Source organism: Macaca nemestrina, unplaced genomic scaffold (assembly GCF_043159975.1).
Source record: "Macaca nemestrina isolate mMacNem1 unplaced genomic scaffold, mMacNem.hap1 Scaffold_105, whole genome shotgun sequence".
Classification (NCBI taxonomy): Eukaryota; Metazoa; Chordata; class Mammalia; order Primates; family Cercopithecidae; genus Macaca; species Macaca nemestrina.
Window position 1 is genome coordinate 208,480 of NW_027257588.1, and position 9,117 is coordinate 217,596.

Genomic DNA, 9,117 nt, shown 5'->3' on the forward strand with positions numbered 1-9,117 from the left:
GGTTACCTTCCTGGTGTTCAATGCTTTGTATGTGCAAAGTCTGCTGTTACAATTTACTGGGCTTAATGTCATTCAGTTTGTCACAGAAGAGAGCTATGACATTTACTTAATTCCACACACAGATTCTCAAGTTCATCTTCCACCAATGACTGCCCTGTCCACAAGACAGCGGAGGGAAGACCCAGGAAAGGCCTGGGAGATGCCAGGTGCTCACAAACTGGTATCAGTCTGCTGGTTCTGGCTTAAAGGAAAACAGACATAGAAGAAACTAAAAGGACTCACTACATCTAATATCACAATGTTCTCAACTTTACCTTAGCCAAAAATAAAAGCGGAATAGCAAAACTACTCCAGGGCATGATTCCAGGGCTAATCTGAAACATGAAATATTTAGAAGACAAAGCTTATTGTGAGTGCAATTAATATACACATAAAACACTGGTTTCGCAAAACCCAGTCTTTGCGATTGCTTTTATAAAAAGTAAAATTCTCATGAGGATCACATACACTAACTGATTTTCAAATGAAGGGACTGGTAAACTTCAGGGCATATGATTTCTGCCACACACGAGGGGAGCAGTGAGAGAGAAGAGCTAGGATCAAGTGTGCTGAAGCTGTCCTAGGACTGAAATTCAGTTTCTGCCAAAACAAAAACACAGGAGGCTGTCAACTTCGATAGCAAGCTCTGCTTGAGAGCGTCAAGATGTTAAAATTGCAAAGGGGCTTCTCCCTGCTATAGGCACGCGTGATCCTTGCAAAAACATAGCTCAGCATCATCAAAAATCAGGAAAGAACACAAGCTTTCCAGACAGGAAATCCAAGAGCAGAAGGGAGCAGAGTCCAAGCTTGCTCGGCAGAACTGTTCCCGGACAACAGCACAGAGGACGTCACAGGGAGGGCAGGGCAAGCAACAGCAGCTTCCGTGATGCCGCAAGCAGGGCCTGAGCCAGGAGAGCAGTCTCCTCCAACCTGACAAGGAGGCGCGAGGAGCCACAGAGAAGTCAATTCAGGGTCTTTTTCAGAAAGGGGCAACAATGAGAAAATCTGGTCTTACCCAACCACCCCCCATCCACGGTAACAGCTAAACTCGCGCCTGTGTCTGTCACCTTCCCCACCCCCTCTTGCAGATGCTCTTCCTGCACCCGGGTGCCTGTCTCCGTGCTGCTCCTGAGGCCACACCTGTTGCCATCCAGTAGTGACCACGAATTCACCTTTGTCCGGGCGAAGCAAACGCAGAGTTCACACACTCTTGTACAGGTTTGCTGGCCGAGAATCTAACCGAGCTGTCCAATTCCAGATGTGCTGGTACCAAGGAGAACGCTCGATGTCCGGCATTTATAAACGGTATCAGTGGGTTCTCCTGGGACTCCCAGGCAGCCGAACGAGGGAGGGAGCTGTTGCCCTGTTGCCCCGAGCCAAAGCAGCGCTGCGAGGCAAACACCACAGGCCACATCACACTCGAGCACCGACTCTTGACAGTTGCTCGTTTGTGTGTTCAGAGTTCAGGGTACAGGCGACAGACAGGCCTGATCTCAGCCATGGGACAGCAGTGATTGCCCACAAGTCCCGTATCTAAGCCCCGACTTGCCCATCGGCCTTCCTTCAGGAACAATGCCCACCTCACAGTGCTGCCATGAACGCTAAGTCAGCACGTATATACACAACCAGATTCATTGCAATTGTGCTTTCTACCCCAAGTTAATACAACCAGGTGCTATCATCGAGACTGAATAACCAATATTAGAACAGAAGGTCAGGCCAGCGATGGTGGCTCAGACCTGTAATCCCAGCACTTTGGGAAGCTGAGGTGGGTGGATCACTTGAGGTCAGGAGTTGCAGACCAGCTTGGCCAACATGGCAAAACCCCATCTCTACTAAAAATAATTTATCCAGACATGGTGGCACACACCCTGTAACCCCAGCTACTAGGGAGGCTGAGGCATAAGAATCGCTTGAACCTGTGACGTAGAGGTTGCAGTGAATGGAGATTGTACTCCTGGGCTCTACCCTTCCAGTCTGGGTGACAGAGCAAGATTCTAATAAAACAATAAAAGGTCAAGATGAGAACTGATTGCCAAGGTCCACAGTCCATATACTTAAAACATAAAATTCATTAGCTAGTACTTGATCAAGTTGCTGCTTTCTTCATTACAATCTTGTATATCCTTCTAACACGGCTCAAAATGTTTACATTTGAACACACCTCGAGTATAACAAAAAATAAAGTGCCTGTATTTCACAAACGAGCAATTTCCAGTAAGGCTGCATCCTGCTCTAGTTAATCCTTTGACAATGTAAAACTGAGCCATCCTGACATAGCACTGACACATGGTGCAAGAAGAATGACCTCCAATTAAATCGCTAGATTTAGAGAACACGTAAATATAGTTTATCACTAATTCACTAACCATTAGCAAGATTTTAAAGGAAGAAAAATTATCAGGACTGTAACTAGGAATAAAGGCAAAAATAAACATGAAGAAATTAGTCACGTTTAAATCAATACCCTTTCTGTGAGGCCGTAACAAAGTATACACAGCAGGGGCACAAACTGTCATGCTGAACTGTCACCAAGCTCTCTATGAAGGTAGTAAGAGCGTCCCAAGTCGCAGAGCCTCGTCTTCCTATTTAAACCCTAAACAGCCAACACCACTCAGCATGCAGTGAGAGCTCTGAAAGCTCAGAGGAATGCATGATGGGAGGAAGGGCCCTAGCCCTGCCATCACCCTGCTGCTTATTAAAAATATAAAACAAACCCCTGCCTTCAAGGTGCCCAGATCTAACTAGTACAAGGTTTTGCTTTTAACAAGTTAACTACGAATGATGAAGACTCTCAACAGCTGTGCGAAATGTAAGGCAACCTCATAAGAGGAACTTGGCTGAGACTAAACCCAGAGATGGTTTTTTAACCACAGAAGAGGAAAGAACTGAAGAACCTTACAGAAAGTTGACAGCAATTTCTATTTCTCTATGGTAGAACCTGGAATTTACCTTTGAGACAGACTGCCCTTCTGTTCTGAAAAATCAGATTATTCTTGCAATCCTCCATCAGGACTGAAATTCCCAAAGGCATGGAAAACCAAGTACTAATTTTAACCCCCCCCCCCCAAAAAAAACTACCTATGATCTTAGATGTGAGATTTAGTATTCTCAAATTCCAAATTTGGAAATATTTTGCACAAAGTCCTTCTTTTCCCTGTTTACTTGAAAGCTCTCTATTCTTTTGTCCTAAACACCTTCCTTCTCATCCTTCCAAACAATATCTGAAGATGAACTTACATATCGTTTTCAATGTTACAAAGAAGATACTACATTTGTCATGAACTGTTTATATTCACAACTCTAGGAGGGATTTTGCTACATCGTGAGGAATAACACGAGGCAGTTAATACGCCACGAATAAAGAACAGTAGAAAGTGGACACATTTCCTGATGAGTGCCGATTTCTCATTGAGCTGCTGACAAAGTTATAATACAGAAAGCTAGACAGCTGCTCTGTTAGTTCTACCTCACTTAAGTGACCGAGTCATTGTTGTTTCAGTTCCCTCTCTCGTCTGGGGATGAGACACACCTCACAGAGCTGTTTATGATTTCAGGAACACACACATCAATGAAGTGACTGTTCCTAGATCGTTGCAAAGGGTAGAGTAACCTGCCAAATTTCAACTAGGTTGTAACAAACAACTGTTTTCATCCTACACTCTCCGGTGCCAGCGAGATGGTGCGTTCTTGGATCCCTGCGGGAGCCCTATTCCTGGTGCCATAGAGCGCACACACACATTTACATCCACATAACGTACGTATATGGCACACTGTAACACGTGTACCTGCATAGAGCGTACACACATCCGAATACGTGGAGTGTACATAAGTGCACTACGTGCGTACAGAGTGCACACACATCCAGATCCATGTAGGGTACATGCATAGAGTGTACACACATCCAAATATATATAGTGTACAAACAAGTTCACTACGTGTGTACAAGCATAGAGCATACACACATCCATATAGCAAATGTACATAGGTATGCTAACATGTATGTACATGCAGAGCATGTACACACGTCTATATGCATACAGTGTACACAGGTATACTATAACCTGTATGTACATGTATATGGCATACACATGCACATCCGTATGTACACAGGTATGCTATTTGCTATATGTATACACATGCATATAACATACATTCTTATCCAATGTACGTAGGTGCACTACAGCATGCATACACATGTGCAGTGTACACATATGCACATGTATACAATGTACATCAGTACACTAACGTATAAAACGTATACACATATGCAATAGTGTACGTACATATGCAGCATGTATACGTATTATTGTGTACATATCCAGAAGTTTATTCAGTGTGCATAGTGTACATGCATGCTTGTGTGCACATATGTATATATACATCTGCAGAAATAATGTGCACATACCCACATGGTGCACGTACACAGGTATGTATATGGCATTAAATACATGCATGTATGTACACATGTAGAACAGATAGGTGTCCAACTAGTGTGCATATAATCATCCCCGTAGATACACACATATACACATGTACATGCATGCCTACAGCATGCACGTGTGTAGGACACAAATGTAGTGTACATACCTATACACTGTAAATACATGCAGTGGAAATACACGTAGTATGTGTACACCACATACACACATGTACATTTATACAGTACACATACACCGAGACCCAGAACGAGTCATGAGTATTAACACGGCGCAAACGCTTCCAGTTCTACCTAAGTGAATTTTTTTCAAACTATAATAGAACTCATATAAAAAGGGTTTTTAAGGAAATCAATACAGCTAGTGACAAAAACAGTGGGAAGGGCACAACCACTTTCTCTCAGAGTTCTGGGCCTGACCGTGGAAGTTCAGAGGTTTCCTAATGCAGTACACATCAGAACTGACTCACAATGAAGCACTCCTTAAAAATTAAAAATGTGTCCTCATGTTTTGGCCTTTGAGACAAAGCCTCTTAGTTAATCGAGTTCTGACTGAATTTGACTCACAGTACTCTGGCAGATTCTTCATTTTCTGGTGAGACAGACGAATGTCCCAGGGTGAGGGCAATGCCAGCCGTTTCAGGGTCAGCTTTTCGAGGAGCGATGTCTGGCAGAACACAATCCAACACCATAGTAGGATCCCCCACCCAGCCACTTAGACGCTTTCTGGTACTTACTCTGTCTGCTTGTTTCCCTTTCTTGAATTCAGCTGGGGGGAGAAAAAAAACCAAAAAAATCAAAACCAAAAACAGCCCATGTGTTTGTGTGTCTGAAAAGTGAATACATCCACATCCAACTTTCTAAATGATACACGGCAGGTGTTGATGGTCACCAACCAGTGGCCACTGTTGACAAAATACAAAGTCATCTGCAAACATGAACGAGTTTCTAGGAATACAAAAGTCAAGGGAATTTACTTCACATATTAAAGGTGTCAAGGGTGCTCATCAAAAATATATTTAGAGGTTTTCCTTTCAAGTTATTTTTGAAGATTTTTAAGTTGCAATACTTAAAAGCCTCTGGGAAAAGAAAGGATACAGGTATCTGGAAGATTTATACTAAATGATTTTCATGTCTTTTTGATAAAGTTAAATAAGGTCAGCCTTGAAGTAATGGCTTCCACTACTCTGAGGCTGTGGATGGAATCCACACCACCACCAGACAATTGAATAAACAGCAAGGCTGCACACACAGGACACAGGCAGTGAGCCAGCCTGACTAGTTGTCAGCTTCTGGGTCAGTTCTACCCAGTTCTGGCCAGGCCCCACTGGAGATGAAAACCTGCCCTTTAGAAGCCTTCAAACCCCACCTTTCAAAATCTAATCCTCTTCAACTGAGGCCCAAGTCCAAAAATCTACTGACATCTTAGCCCGCGTTAGGCCAGCTGTCCCCCAGCCTTTTTGGCACCAGGGATGGGTTTCATGGAAGACAATTTTTCTGGGGGGTGGTTTTGAATTGCAACTGTTGCACCTCAGGTCAGGCAGCGGATCCTCATAAGCAGCACCTCCGAGATCTCTCACAAGCAGTTTACGATAGGGTCCCAGCGCCTAGCAGAACACACAGCTAATGATAGGGTCACAACACCTAGGAGAACATGCGGCTTATGATAGGGCTCCAGCACCTAGGAGAACAGGCGACTTAGGAGAGGGTCCCAGCACCTAGGAGAACAGGTATTAAATGAGTTGGCAAAGCCAAAAATCCACCGGATCTACCACTCCAAAGCAAACATACACCACTGCCCAATATTGATGTGAGCCAAAAACAGGGAAGTCCTGAGGGCCCACACTGACCACAGCCAGACACCACTTCTGCAAGAAGCAAGCACGCACCTAGAGATCACCAGTGATGACCCAGGAGAGCAGCTTTGAGCAGAGACAAAGGTGAAGGAGAGGCACATGGGCCAGGGTGCTGGGTGTGCCCGTCTTTGTGACCTCACTGAGATTGCTGACCTCTGGCCCTTGGTGTCCCTTCCTGTGGAGGTAGCAGCCCCCAAATCCCTGCCTCCCTTCAGCACTGACTGAGGCGGCCCTGAAGTCTCCCCAGGGCTGAGACTGCTTCTAAATCCTGTTAACTGCACACCCACATGAAAAACAAAAAACAAAATATCAAGTATGCAGACAGGAAAATAAAAATACGTGAATCCTCCCTTATTCAACAGGCATTTAAAAAGTAACAGGAAAATTGTGATAGTCTTTAAACAACCACCAGCTATCACGTCCTCTTGAAATGTTTTAGCTAATCAGGAACATCTTTACCAAGCACTTGTGTGTTCAGGAAATCAGTTGACAGGTCCCAAATAACCTCGGAGCCTGCGACCTGACCCCCACTCACGCACATCACCTCTCCAGAGGAACGTGTCCTGGACACCTTTCAAATGGTGAGGAACAGGAACAAGGGTAGCTTTCCCTCAACACCACAAAACAAGCTCGACCCCGAGGAGCCCGGAGAACAGCGACGTTTGTTTAGATGCTTTCCCACTGTCCTTGTCAGAGCAAACATTCCCATCCCACACCGCCCAGTGTTTAACTCTCCCTGGGATACCAGCAGCCGTCAACCCTCAACAAGCTGGAAACAGAGGCCAAGCTGATAGGAGGCCTCTCTCCATTCCTTACTGAATTCGCTCAGGACACGGATGTTCCCAAACACATATGGCCCTGAGTATTCCACACCTGGGGAACATTCAAACAGCAGACTCTGCAAAGACGTTCCCCTAAAGAGAAACTCAGTTTCTAACTTCCCTTAGGGAAAAACAGGAGACCCAGAACTTTCCAGAAAATCAAGTGTGAGAGGAAGCCACTCACCTCTGGCACTTCCTAAACCTGCCTTCCCGCGGGTGCTCAGGGATGTCCCCGCGACAGCCCCGTCCACCCAGGACGGCAGCAGGTCTCAGGCAGCCAGCACCTGGGCAGCTGGCCAAGCAACCCCAGGGTGAAAACGCCATCCCAGGCACCACTTCCCGGAGCCCCTCAGCAAGAAAAACAGAGGTGGGACAGAACCGAGGGCTGACTCGAGGCTGGGGAGCCACAGACCCGCACAGCTCAATCATCGGACATGCTCTTCTGTGGACAGAGCCCAGGGAGAGGCCAGCAGAGAGACCCTCGTGCCGGCTCCACGGGCCAGCGTCCTCCAGGGCTGCAAGTTTGTGATCACAGCTTCAGAATTTGGTTCCAGAATCTTCCGGAATCAAAGACGCACCAAACTGTGAAGCTGCCAGGACAGCAGGGCCCAGGAGCAGGCTCAGGGGAGGACCACTTAGAAACCCCACACACAGCATACACGTGTGCATGCTTACTCCACACATGCCACCGCTTCACCCAATAGTATACACGCAAACGCATGTATGTACTCCATACACACCCTCAAATACACTCACCAAATATGATGCGTGTACACACTCCACACACACCCTCAAATACATACGACACACATGAACATGCTCACTCCACCCACACCTGCTAAATACACTCAACCACACATGCACAAACGTGACACACGTGCACACTCATTCCGGACGTCACACCCCTCACCAAGTACACAGGTGCACACACCTCCAAGTTCAGAACCTGTAGACTCCACAAGCTTTGGTTTCCCCCACTGTTTCTCTCATCACATGAGATCCACACACAGGTGTCATTTACTGACATCTAACACCCGGGGAGGCCCTTAGACAGAACTGCAGTCACAAGTCGGCTTCATTCAGGCATTCATCGCCAGCCTCCTGAAGCCACCTCCAGTCCCCAGGGGGAGCGGGGGCCAAGACCGGAGACGTCTCTGGGCTTACAGATCCCCAGGCTGGCAACCCATCGAAATGAGGAGGGCTGGGCCACGGCCCTGGAGGGAGACGGGTACTGGCTCAAGTATGCGGAACATGAGTCCTCATTTCCAGACAGTGTCACCTACGACAGCGTCAGGTGAAAGCCAGTGGTTTGGCATTCCTGGGATAGACAGTTCTGGAAATACAAGGGAAGCTTTTTACTCCTCCCCTCTGAACACATGAGGTCCATGGTCCCCTCACATCTAACACTGGGAATCCGAATCGGTGACTCCTTGTCCACCTGAGGACCACCCAAGAGGATCCACACACCTGCTACAACAGCAGCACCGCACCTGGTCTGCAGGGGAGCAAAGCAAATCCCACCTTTATGACTAAAACTGGATTACCCTGACACTGGCAGCCTGCAGTGTGTGTATCGTCAAGCCCCCACGTCTGTGCCACCTGCAAGAGGAACACAAGCCCTTAGTCCCAGGTTCTCAGGACGGCCTGTGAGGTAGATGCTGGCACCTTCCCATCTCCCAGGGGAGAGGAGAGAAGGCCACGGTCAGGGCTTGCATATCAGGAGGGTCGGGATTCAAACCCCATCTGCCTCACAAAGCAGCCCTTACCATTCAAGTGACTTCTATCATCAGCCTTAAAATGTACCACAGTTACCAGCAATTCTGAGTGCTGTTCCTTGGGACATCATAAGCAAACATTTTGTTAGAAAGGTTTTGCCAAATCTGCTTTCAAAATCCTATGGTATGAAATGACTAATGAAAATTTGAGCTATGAAATAAAGCACATAGTTAAATGAATCCCAAAA

General features: G+C 46.5%; 1 protein-coding gene across 5 annotated transcripts in view; it reads right to left on the reverse strand.

Moving 5' to 3' along the window:
- Nucleotides 1-6,328, reverse strand: part of LOC139361218 (disco-interacting protein 2 homolog C-like) — a 129,185-nt gene extending 122,857 nt beyond the window's left edge. For 3 of the 5 annotated variants that reach the window (XM_071089732.1, XM_071089727.1, XM_071089724.1), the window contains exon 1: nucleotides 5,215-6,328. The gene's annotated coding sequence lies outside the window, so the exon portion shown is untranslated. Of the gene's footprint in view, nucleotides 1-5,044 lie in introns of all 5 variants that reach the window. The other 2 variants (XM_071089715.1, XM_071089719.1) reach the window with 2 other exon arrangements.
- Between the last annotated feature and the right edge of the window lie 2,789 nt (nucleotides 6,329-9,117).